This window comes from Schistocerca cancellata, chromosome 2 (genome assembly GCF_023864275.1).
Source record: "Schistocerca cancellata isolate TAMUIC-IGC-003103 chromosome 2, iqSchCanc2.1, whole genome shotgun sequence".
Classification (NCBI taxonomy): Eukaryota; Metazoa; Arthropoda; class Insecta; order Orthoptera; family Acrididae; genus Schistocerca; species Schistocerca cancellata.
Genome location: NC_064627.1, coordinates 208,657,286 through 208,669,214, shown reverse-complemented (window position 1 = coordinate 208,669,214; position 11,929 = coordinate 208,657,286). Strand labels below are relative to the sequence as shown.

Below are 11,929 nucleotides of genomic sequence, written 5' to 3'. Positions count from 1 at the left end.
TCTCAGCGACGTTAACACAAAACCTTGCGGATGTACCCATTGCGAAGTGAGTGTTGATCCGTCTTGTGTCGCAAATTAACACATCTCTTGATGTGACGAAGTGGTTCCTAGCTCATCACCGGCAGCGCCAGATACTTTTTTCATCCTTTGGAGAAGGAAAATATGTAGCACTCTACGGAGTGAAGCCAGAAAAATAATTAGTCATGTCGCTGAACGTTGCGAGCAGAAGAGCGTGAATAAAGAGCTGTTCCACCCTCTCTCACAGCCAATTGAGACGAACAGTAATGTACACAGGAGCAAGTTTAAGCTCTGTGAGAAGGTTTTGGAATTGTGATTGCGACCTGCCTAAATGGGATCCACTCTCGTGGACCCACATGTACATCTAATGCGAACTTCTCCCTTCATTTTTTTTTCTCTGCTAACATGGGTCCCTTACAGTTTGGAGTCGGTCGCTTGGGATCGATATAGACCACTTTGGGAATCACTGATACGGAGGCATGGGTCTAAATCTAACAGGAAATGACTGTCACCACTGCTGCAATGAAGACTCCAATTGTTGGAATGAGGCGACATTGTCGAACAGGCAAGTAGGGATTAGCGTCAGCTTGGGTGACGCTGTTTGTGATGAAAGCGAGCGTTTACCTGGAAGTTCAGTGTTCCAGCAGCGGCGACTAACGCACGGCCTTATCAGATAAGACGTGGGCGCTTTATCAAGCTCCGAGCACCACTATCTGCGTCGGCAGCGTATAGGTAAGTCTCGCTGGCGCTTTTCCTCCCAATTATTTTGGCGTTATTCGAGGATTCTCGAATTTCTGGTGCTGACTCAAGTGCTGCATATCCTAGTGAAGACCAACTAGTGCATCTTAAGTTATTCTGAAGCTGGGAGACGACGCTAGTGCATCGGGCGAACAGTTTACCAGGTAAAGCTAACATGTGGGCGTGTCTCTGGTGGGCATCGGTCCTTTTCTGTGGTGCGTTTCTCGCCTTACATCGTGCCTCTGAAAAAAGTTTGCGTTTCTCACTTTACGTGGGTTACAAACCAAGCAACATATTTTCGAAGTGTCGTCCAGTTGTCGGTGTACATAAAAGTTTTGAACCTAATACCGCAGGCCAGCGGATCAGATTTTCAGCTCAAACTCAGAATTACAGGCAGACCATCGGTGTGGCAGAAATATTTCGCAACGTTGTCTTTGCAGAGACTCTGCAGGAGACAGCCTCCGTTGATGCGTTCTAAGTACATTAGCGAGTGGAAGTTGTTCGTCCCACCTGAACTTGCTGTCGGATTGAAATTGGCTGTTTCAATGTATGCCCCATATAGATGTGTAATCATGTCATTTACACAGGGTTATTCCCTAATACGACATCAAGTGAGATTCCGTAATGTTACAAACTTTCAGGGATGATTGAAACCGGTAAATGTATCAATTTGATGTAAGAGAACGTGGTATAGGACGATCAAGTCAAAAGTTATAAGCGAAAATCGTTCTGATACCGCTGAAGCGGTGTAGATGTACTGGTACTATTGTTGCTAAGACTGAAGGGAAGGCAACTTTCATAGGTGGTATTGTGGGCCAAAACAAGAAAAATTAATGTCCAGTAGACATAGGCTATAAAATGCACACGTTACGAGCTAAGAGCACTCGTTCATCTTCGCTTCTGTGAAACACATCTCTTCTGCTGAACAAGTGCCCATAACCTTTGAAGTATGCAATTTAGAAGCCATTCTTTCTGGACATTTTTTTCTGGATTTGGTCCACACTACATCCTCCAAAAACATCGGAGAAAAAGAGCTTGCAGTAGATGAGATGTGTTACGCAGTGTGGAAGATGAGCAAGTGCTCATAGTTCTTATGGTATGTATTTTAGCGCCCATATTTACTGCACATTTTTTTCTTGTTTTGTTCCGTACTACCACCTCTGAAACTTACCTATCCTACAGTCTTAACAATAGCACCGATACATGTATCAATTACATGAACGCTTTTCGCTTATAAATTTCAACTTGGTCGTCCTAAACCATGTCTCTTACCTCAAAATTGATACATTTACCCTTTTGCATCATCCCTGAAAGTTTGTAACATCATCGCGGAATCATCCTGTATGAGAAACAGAGAGGGCGAGAGAGATGTTTGAAATATTAGAAATCTGTTATAATTATTGCAGCTTTAGAGTAGGAGATGTACTACACAAATGGCATGTCAAACTGATGAGGAGACTGAATGGCACAGTAACAAAATGCCAGCTTACCAGATATTTAAAAGACGGAAGAGGTATTACTCGACAGTGAGAATTGTAGTCTCTGCTGTAGCATTGGTCACGTGACTATTTACAGTCACGTTCCAGTTAACAGTTTTGTTTTCTACGTCACAGAGGACGGTCGCAAAAACTATCCTTACGGCAGTCGCGACAACTACATTTATTGACGGAAGGAAGAAGTAATGACGGTGTGCCATTGAAGCATCAGTCCCAAAGAAAAAGAAGCAGAGCATACACAACAAATGTCCCACTGACACTATGGATAAAAATATTACTTTGCACCAATTTTTGCTATATTATGAGTAATAAAAAGAAATATCAGCTTTGCGAAAACTTCACAGCTTTTGTTCACCGAACTGAACTTCACGCTAGCGAGGAAACTCTGAAAAAAATTGTTTGTGCTTAGGATTGGCTTTAAAAGATGCCAGAACAAACGAGTCATCATGTACGGAAGAGACAATGTAGTTTCAAAAATCGGCGTACTAGTTAAAATTTTTACGAGAAACTGAAACATCAGGTAGAATTGGCCAGTGGTTTATTCCGCTGCAGTGTAGATTCGTACACATTACACTGTGACTAAATGTTGTCACAGTGGTAGCGTGTGACGAGTATTATCATGCAAAAATGCCGGTCAATGACTAATTGTTGTGCTATCCATGACAATGGTGTGCAGACGGGCAGCGCGTAACAGCGCTTCAATAGTAAGACCACTGGAGTGAACTCTGTTAACGATATCTCTTCTCTAATACTGAGGCGCCGGCACGACGGTGCTACCAACACGACCCTTCACTTCCCTTTGCAGCTGAGAAGTGTGTTGTGAGACGTGACTGGATATCGTAGTTCAGACGGTAACAGCATTGCCCTCGAAAATCGAGGGTCTGTTTCGTATCCCGATCGGGCACAGAAGTGGTTTGCCTATTAGTTTCATAAAAAAAAGACGCTCTAAACGTGACACACTACATAAGTAAGGTGTATTGCTGGAAGGACGACAGTACACTTCGGAATTATTGGCATGTAGTGTGCCTAGGCCATAGAACCTAGACCGTCGGGTGTCTACCCTTCTTAATCTGTATGTACAGTTTGTTCACTGTAAGAATCTTGGCGCTGTCGTTAGCGGAGAAAACCGGCACAGATCGGATGACGTCGACAGACATGCAATTTTTTTCTGGTTGCTGCTAAAAATTTACGGTAAACACGTTCCCATAACTGCAGTCAGTTTACCGTGTTATATTTTCGTTGTGTCGTCTTTCCCTATCTTTAAATCAGTGAAGAGGCTGTGCCTATTCCGTCGCTTGTTTTGTCTAGTGCGCCACCGATCCCGAAACAGAAGAACGTGTCTGCCACTTCCGCTTTCGTAAAATCACAAAACAGAAAGTTTCTGTTACAGCACCGCGAAAGAGATGGTTAATTCGCTCCCACCGTGAAGTTACTTTGCTTGTTGACTGATGGAAACTAGCTGAGTGGATACAACTCGAATGTACTCGAGCGACACTGACCGCAGCGTACCCAACAGTGAAATGGGATTTCCCAGTAAAAAGCTGATCCAAAACCACCAGAAATCACTAGGTTTTATTTTCATGGGTTTAACAAAATCATTAGCTAGTTATTTTTTTAGGCATTGAGTACGTACAGTAGCGAAAAATATGAGACAATTCAATTTACCCCTTGTGTTTAAGGCTGGAGTAGTACACTACTGGACATTAAAATTGCTACACCAAGAAAAAATGCAGATGATAAATGGCTATTCATTGGACAAATGTAATATACTGGAACTGACATGTGATTACACTTTCACGCAGTTTGGGTGCAAATGGTTCAAATGGCTCTGAGCACTATGGGACTCAACATCTTAGGTCATAAGTCCCCTAGAACTTAGAACTACTTAAACCTAACTAACCTAAGGACATCACACACACCCATGCCCGAGGCAGGATTCGAACCTGCGACCGTAGCAGTCCCGCGGTTCCGGACTGCAGCGCCAGAACCGCTAGACCACCGCGGCCGGCGTTTGGGTGCATAGATCCTGAGAAATCAGTACCCAGAACAACCACCTCAGGCCGTAATAACGGCCTTCATACGCCTGGGCATTGAGTCAAACAGAGCTTGGATGGCGTGTACGGGTACAGCTACCCATGCAGCTTCAACACGATACCACAGTTCATCAAGAGTAGTGACTGGCGTATTGTGACGAGCCAGTTGCTCGACCACCATTGATTAGACGTTTTCAATTGGTGAGAGATCTGGAGAATGTGCTAGCCAGGGCAGCAGTCGAACATTTTCTGTATCCAGAAAGGCCCGTACAGGACCTGCAACATGCGGGCGTGCATTATCCTGCTGAAATTGAGGGTTTCGCAGGGATCGAACGAAGGGTAGAGCCACGGGTCGAAACACATCTGAAATGTATCGTCTACTGTTCAAAGTTCTGCAGTGCGAACAAGAGATGACCGAGACGTGTAACCAATGGCACCCCATACCATCACGCCGGGTGATACGCCAGTATGGCGATGACGAATACACGCTTTCAATGTGCGTTCACCGCGATGTCGCCAAACAGGGATGCGATCATCATGATGCTGTAAACAGAACCTGAATTCATCCGAAAAAGTGACGTTTTGCCATTCGTGCACCCAGGTTCGTCGTTGAGTACACCATCGCAGGCGCAGCGTCAAGGGTAACCGCAGCCATGGTCTCCGAGCTGATCGTCGATACTGCTGCAAACGTCTTCGAACTGTTCGTGCAGATGGTTGTTGTCTTGCAAACGTCCCCATCTGTTGACTCAGGGATCGAGACGTGGCTGCCCGATCCGTTACAGCCACGCGGATAAGATGCCTGTCATCTCGACTGCTAGTGATAAGAGGCCGTTGGGATCCAGCACGGCGTTCCGTATTACCCTCCTGAACCCACCGATTCCATATTCTGCTAACAGCAATCGCGATAGGCTACAATCCGACCTTTATCAAAGTCGGAAACGTGATGGTACGCATTTCTCCTCTTTACACGAGGCATCACAACAACGTTTCACCAGGCAACGCCGGTCAACTGCAGTTTGTGTATGAGAAATCGGTTGGAAACTTTCCTCATGTCAGCACGCTGTAGGTGTCGCCACCGGCCCAACCTTGTGTGAATGCTCTGAAAAGCTAATCATTTGCATATCACAGCATCTTCTTCCTGTCGGTTAAATTTCGCGTCTGTAGCACGTCATCTTCGTGGTGTAGCAATTTCAGTGGACAGTAGTGTATTATGAAATGTGTCACGGCGAACTTATCTAAGAGAAAATGAACAGCTCGAGTTCGTCAACGCGTTTCTCCACAGAAAGTTCAACGTCAGAGGCAGAGGTAGTAGCGGATAAAGTACATTCTTGATGTCACTTACGCTAAAGGCAAAACACCCCCCCCCCCCCCCCACACACACACACATTCCCCACGGAAGACTCGAACCTCCGACGGGGGGAGCCGCGAGAACTGTCGCGTCGCGCCACAGACAGCGCGGATACCACGCGAGGCCGTTAACAGTTCCTCTCTGCTACCGCGCTTTGTTGGTAGTTCATAACATTGTTTCTTCCTTCTCATTCCTGCTCGAATCGACAAAAGCAAATCCATCATTTAAGATTTCATCCTTTCTTTCGCTTTAATTTTAATAATGTTCATCCTGGATAAAAAGCCTTTCCACTTCCGCATGCAATGCAAACGTTACCAATTCGTGAAATGGGTTGATGTCACTTGCATCTCTACATTTAAGCGCTTCGCGCTAGAAATCAATAGCGTCTGTGGTTTCCGACAATTTGATAAGAATTAAATTTTTCCATTGAAAATCAATTTTTGTATTGTGCCAGGGTCAAAACTACACGGTTCAAGGAGAGGAATCAATGGATCTTTAACGACCCGAATATCTTTGGACACTGAAAAAAGTGAAATTCCTCTTAAAATTTAGTATTGTCTTGAAGTCCTTACAACAACTGAATTATTAGTTGGCAGACAAACTGGATGCGTCTCTGACGTAGGACGTGTTCTTGTTCTGGGTGTAATTGAGATTTTCTCAGTTCACCAATATTTTTTTTTTTTCGAATTCATGTCCTAGATACGCTTTAGGGCCTAAGTTCTTTTCACAAAGTCCAATTTAATTTTCTTTGCCCAGAATACGTGAGGACAACAACACGTTTTATTAATGACTCTATTAGCACAATGAGGTCAATTAACAGTTTGCATGAATCCCCTGTGCTGGATTCAAAATGTTTATTAACCATTTACAAATCGGAAAGAATCGACTTTAAAAATATTAAATACGTCGAACTGCATTCGTCAGAAAACATTGCCTGAAGTATTACTGCAGTATGACACTTGTCTTTGATTCGTGCTATTTCGAAGTGCGTCCTAAACTCTAACCACTGGTCTGTAGTTACCACAGGCTCTCTGGACAAGTATCACACATGTGGAATTTTCAGGGGTTCTTACTCCTTCATTGACAGGCTGATAAATATCACGATACAACTGTTCGCGCATTGATGAATCTCTTGGCAGTGTTTCGCTTTCAGCAGAAGTTGCAAGTTGAATTAAATGGCATATACGCTTTATAAGTAACAATGCGGAATGAAATTAGAATTATATATTAATACCTTCAGCTGCTGATGGGCGTTGATATATATTAACGGGGACAGGTGAAAATGTGTGTCACGACCGGGACTCGAACCCGGGATCTCCTGCTTACATGGCAGACGCTGTATCCATCTTTGTGTTTCGTCGTTGTGGACGTCACATGGCATCCGTTCAAGTTCGTTTTGTTGATCCTTCTACTCAGTTTTTTTTATTACAGAGGCCAACCAGCTCTCTGACCGAACACGCTGAGCTACCGTGCCGGCTCACACTACATTCGTAGTGTCGCTACCCAACACACTCATTACTCATGGAAGACATTCTTAACAAGTCCCGTAAGTGTTCGGGTAACATTTGTGTATCTGCACTGAAGAAGAAGGTCATGGCCAGTATTGCCAGAACTATATACTTATATGGACATGGCGTCTGTTCTTTCGGACATGTCCGAAAGAACAGACACCATTGATGACCTACAGCCGTTTAGAACGAAATTAGAATTATATATTAATACCTTCACCTGCTGGTGGGCGTTGATATATATCAACGGGGACAGGTGAAAACGTGTGTCCCAACCGGGACTCGAACCCGGGATCTCGTGCTTGCATGGCAGACGCTCTATCCAGCTGAGCCACCGAGGGCACAGAGGATAGTGTGACTGCAGGGACTATCTCGCGCACGCCTCCCGCGCAATCCACATTCTCACCTTATATGTCCACACACTACATTCTTGTTGTTATCTACGATAATGACGGAAGCTGAATAATTGTGCCACAGTAGTGACTCAAACCCAGGTCTCTTTGCTTGTTGTTGTTGTTGTTGTGGTCTTCAGTCCTGAGACTGGTTTGATGCAGCTCTCCATGCTACTCTATCCTGTGCAAGCTTCTTCATCTCCCAGTACCTACTGCAACCTACATCCTTCTGAATCTGCTTAGTGTATTCATCTCTTGGTCTCTCTCTACGATTTTTACCCCCCACGCTGCCCTCCAATACTAAATTGGTGATCCCTTGATGCCTCAGAACATGTCCTACCAACCGATCCCTTCTTCTGGTCAAGTTGTGCCACAAACTTCTCTTCTCCCCGATCCTATTCAGTACTTCCTCATTAGTTATGTGATCTACCCATCGTATCTTCAGCAATCTTCTGTAGCACCACATTTCAAAAGCTTCTATTCTCTTCTTGTCCAAACTATCTATCGTCCATGTTTCACTTCCATACATGGCTACACTCCATACAAATACTTTCAGAAAAGACTTCCTGACACTTAAATCTATACTCGATGTTAACAAATTTCTCTTCTTCAGAAACGCTTTCCTTGCCATTGCCAGTCTACATTTTATATCCTCTCTACTTCGACCATCATCAGTTATTGTGCTCCCCAAATAGCAGAACTCCTTTACTACTTTAAGTGTCTCATTTCCTAATCTAATTCCCTCAGCATCACCCGACTTAATTCGACTACATGCCATTATCCTCGTTTTGCTTTTGTTGATATTCATCTTATATACTCCTCTCAAGACACTATCCATTCCATTCAACTGCTCTTCCAAGTCCTTTGCTGTCTCTGACAGAATTACAATGTCATCGGCGAACCTCAAAGTTTTTATTTCTTCTCCATGGATTTTAATACCTACTCCAAATTTTTCTTTTGTCTCCTTTACTGCTTGCTCAATGTACAGATTGAATAACATCGGGGAGAGGCTACAACCCTGTCTTACTCCCTTCCCAACCACTGCTTCCCTTTCATGCCCCTCGACTCTTATAATTGCCATCTGGTTTCTGTACAAATTGTAAATAGCCTTTCGCTCCCTGTATTTTACCCCTGCCACCTTTAGAATTTGAAAGAGAGTATTCCAGTCAACATTGTCGAAAGCTTTCTCTAAGTCTACAAAAGCTAGAAACGTAGGTTTGCCCTTCCTTAATCTTTCTTCTAAACGGAATCCAAACTGATCTTCCCCGAGGTCGGCTTCTACTAGTTTTTCCATTCGTCTGTAAAGAATTCGTGTTAGTATTTTGCAGCTGTGGCTTATTAAACTGATTGTTCGGTAATTTTCACATCTGTCAACACCTGCTTTCTTTGGGATTGGAATTATTATATTCTTCTTGAAGTTGAGGGTATTTCGCCTGTTTCATACATCTTGCTCACCAGATGGTAGAGTTTAGTCAGGACTGGCTCTCCCAAGGCCGTCAGTAGTTCCAATGGAATGTTGTCTACTCCGGGGGCCTTGTTTCGACTCAGGTCTTTCAGTGCTCTGTCAAACTCTTCACGCAGTATCTTATCTCCCATTTCATCTTCATCTACATCCTCTCCCATTTCCATAATATTGTCCTCAAGTGCATCGCCCTTGTATAGACCCTCTATATACTCCTTCCACCTTTCTGCTTTCCCTTCTTTGCTTAGAACTGGGTTTCCATCTGAGCTGTCTTACAATCTCCAAAGGTCTCTTTAATTTTCCTGTAGGCAGTATCTATCTTACCCCTAGTGAGATAAGCCTCTACATCCTTACATTTGTCCTCTAGCCATCCCTGCTTAGCCATTTTGCACTTCCTGTCGATCTCATTTTTGAGACGTTTGTATTCCTTTTTGCCTGCTTCATTTATTGCATTTTTATATTTTCTCCTTTCATCAATTAAATTCAATATTTCTTCTGTTACCCAAGGTTTTCTACTAGCCCTCGTCTTTTTACCTACTTTATCCTCTGTTGCCTTCACTACTTCATCCATCAAAGCTACCCATTCTTCTTCTACTGTATTTCTTTCCCCCATTCCTGTCAATTGTTCCCTTATGTTCTCCCTGAAACTCTGTACAACCTCTGGTTCTTTCAGTTTATTCAGGCCCCATCTCCTTAAATTCCCACCTTTTTGCAGTTTCTTCAGTTTTAATCTACAGGTCATAACCAATAGATTGTGGTCGGAGTTCACATCTGCCCCTGGAAATGTCTTACAATTTAAAACCTGGTTCCTAAATCTCTGTCTTACCATTATATAATCTATCTGATACCTTTTAGTATCTCCAGGATTCTTCCATGTGTACAAACCATTATATAATCTATCTGATACCTTTTAGTATCTCCAGGATTCTTCCATGTGTACAACCTTCTTTCATGATTCTTAAACCAAGTGTTAGCTATGATTAAGTTGTGCTCTGTGCAAAATTCTACCAGGCGGCTTCCTCTTTCATTTCTTAGCCCCAATCCATATTCACCTACTACGTTTCCTTCTCTCCCTTTTCCTACACTCGAATTCCAGTCACCCATGACTATTAAATTTTCATCTCCCTTCACTATCTGAATAATTTCTTTTATCTCATCATACATTTCTTCAATTTCTTCGTCATCTGCAGAGCTAGTTGGCATATAAACTTGTACTACTGTAGTAGGTGTGGGCTTCGTATCTATCTTGGCCACAATAATGCGTTCACTATGCTGTTTGTAGTAGCTTACCCGCATTCCTATATTCCTATTCATTATTAAACCTACTCCTGCATTACCCCTATTTGATTTTGTGTTTATAACCCTGTAGTCACCTAACCAGAAATCTTGTTCCTCCTGCCACCGAACTTCACTAATTCCCACTATATCTAACTTTAACCTATCCGTTTCCCTTTTTAAATTTTCTAACTTACCTGCCCGATTAAGGGATCTGACATTCCACGCTCCGATCCGTAGAACGCCACTTTTCTTTCTCCTGATAACGCCATCCTCTTGAGTAGTCCCCGTCCGGAGATCCGAATGGGGGACTATTTTACCTCCGGAATATTTTACCCAAGAGGACACCATCATCATTTAATCATACAGTAAAGCTGCATGCCCTCGGAAAAAATTACGGCCGTGTTTTCCCCTTGCTTTCAGCCGTTCGCAGTACCAGCACAGCAAGGCCGTTTTGGTTATTGTTACAAGGCCACATCAGTCAATCATCCAGACTGTTGCCCTTGCAACTACTGAAAAGGCTGCTGCCCCTCTTCAGGAACCACACGTTTGTCTGGCCTCTCAACAGATACCCCTCCGTTGTGGTTGTACCTACGGTACGGCTATCTGTATCGCAGATGCACGTAAGCCTCCCCACGAACGGCAAGGTCCATGGTTCATGGGGGCAGCTCTTTGCTTACTAGGCAGAAATGCTGACCATTACATCACAACACTCCCATATTTAAAGTCGCTGTACAGACTATCCAACTACAGTATCCTCCCCACCGCAAACTTCAGTTCATATCTTCAGCTTATTTCTCCCCTAAATCGTCACTATTATGGGAAATAAGCTGAAGATATGATGTTTGTGTTGGGGAGTGCATTGGAATTGGTTGTCCGTGCAGCACTCTCCAGCATAGTGTTATGGTGGTGTAATGGTTAGCATCCCTGCCTTGTAAGTAAAGAGATTTGGGTTCAAGTCCCTGCTGTGACACAAATTTTCATTCATTTAGCTTCCATCATTAGCGTAGATAAAGATAAAGATTAAGTGTCTCAAGGAAAATTTAATTACACAACAGTATTGTTATCACCTGTCATTACATTCGCATTGTCTGCACCTGTACCCTGCAGCTTGATTGGATCTAACTCGAATTCTTGAAGCGTCTCCCTAATTGCTGTTACAATGGATTGTGCATTACAGGGGTCGAGGTCAGTTTCTTTAAAAAATGTGGAAATGATCGCATTGGTTGCAGCACTCTAATATATTACTATTATTTCCAAAATTTTTGTCACGCTGATGTCTGTTGATTCATCAACTGGAATGCCGTTATTGCTGTCGGCGATATCATGCTGGAAATTTTCCACAAAACAGGGCCTTAGTAAATGTTTCATAACTACACTACATTTTGTTGTATGTACTTGAACTTTTCTGGGAACATCAATGTGAATTTACTCTTGCACAAATCACTAAGGGGTCGTATGATATGATCGCCCATTGGTTGGAAACAAATAATGCAAGGGAACCTTCAGCTTGATTCACTTCTGAATATTCTTTCAAGGTTCTGAAAGGTATTTTTATTTGTCTTACTCCAGAAAATGGTGTGGAAGCTGTGTGTGTGTGTGTGTGTGTGTGTGTGTGTGTGTGTGTGTGTGTCACAGTGGCTTAATATGTCAGCATAA

At 43.3% G+C, this 11,929-nt stretch overlaps 1 protein-coding gene across 1 annotated transcript in view; it reads left to right on the top strand.

Moving 5' to 3' along the window:
• The first annotated feature begins 803 nt into the window (after positions 1 to 803).
• Positions 804 to 11,929, top strand: part of LOC126144536 (uncharacterized) — a 191,867-nt gene continuing 180,741 nt past the window's right edge. Inside the window, exon 1 of the mRNA XM_049915497.1 lies at positions 804 to 920. The gene's annotated coding sequence lies outside the window, so the exon portion shown is untranslated. The remainder of the gene's footprint in view (positions 921 to 11,929) is intronic.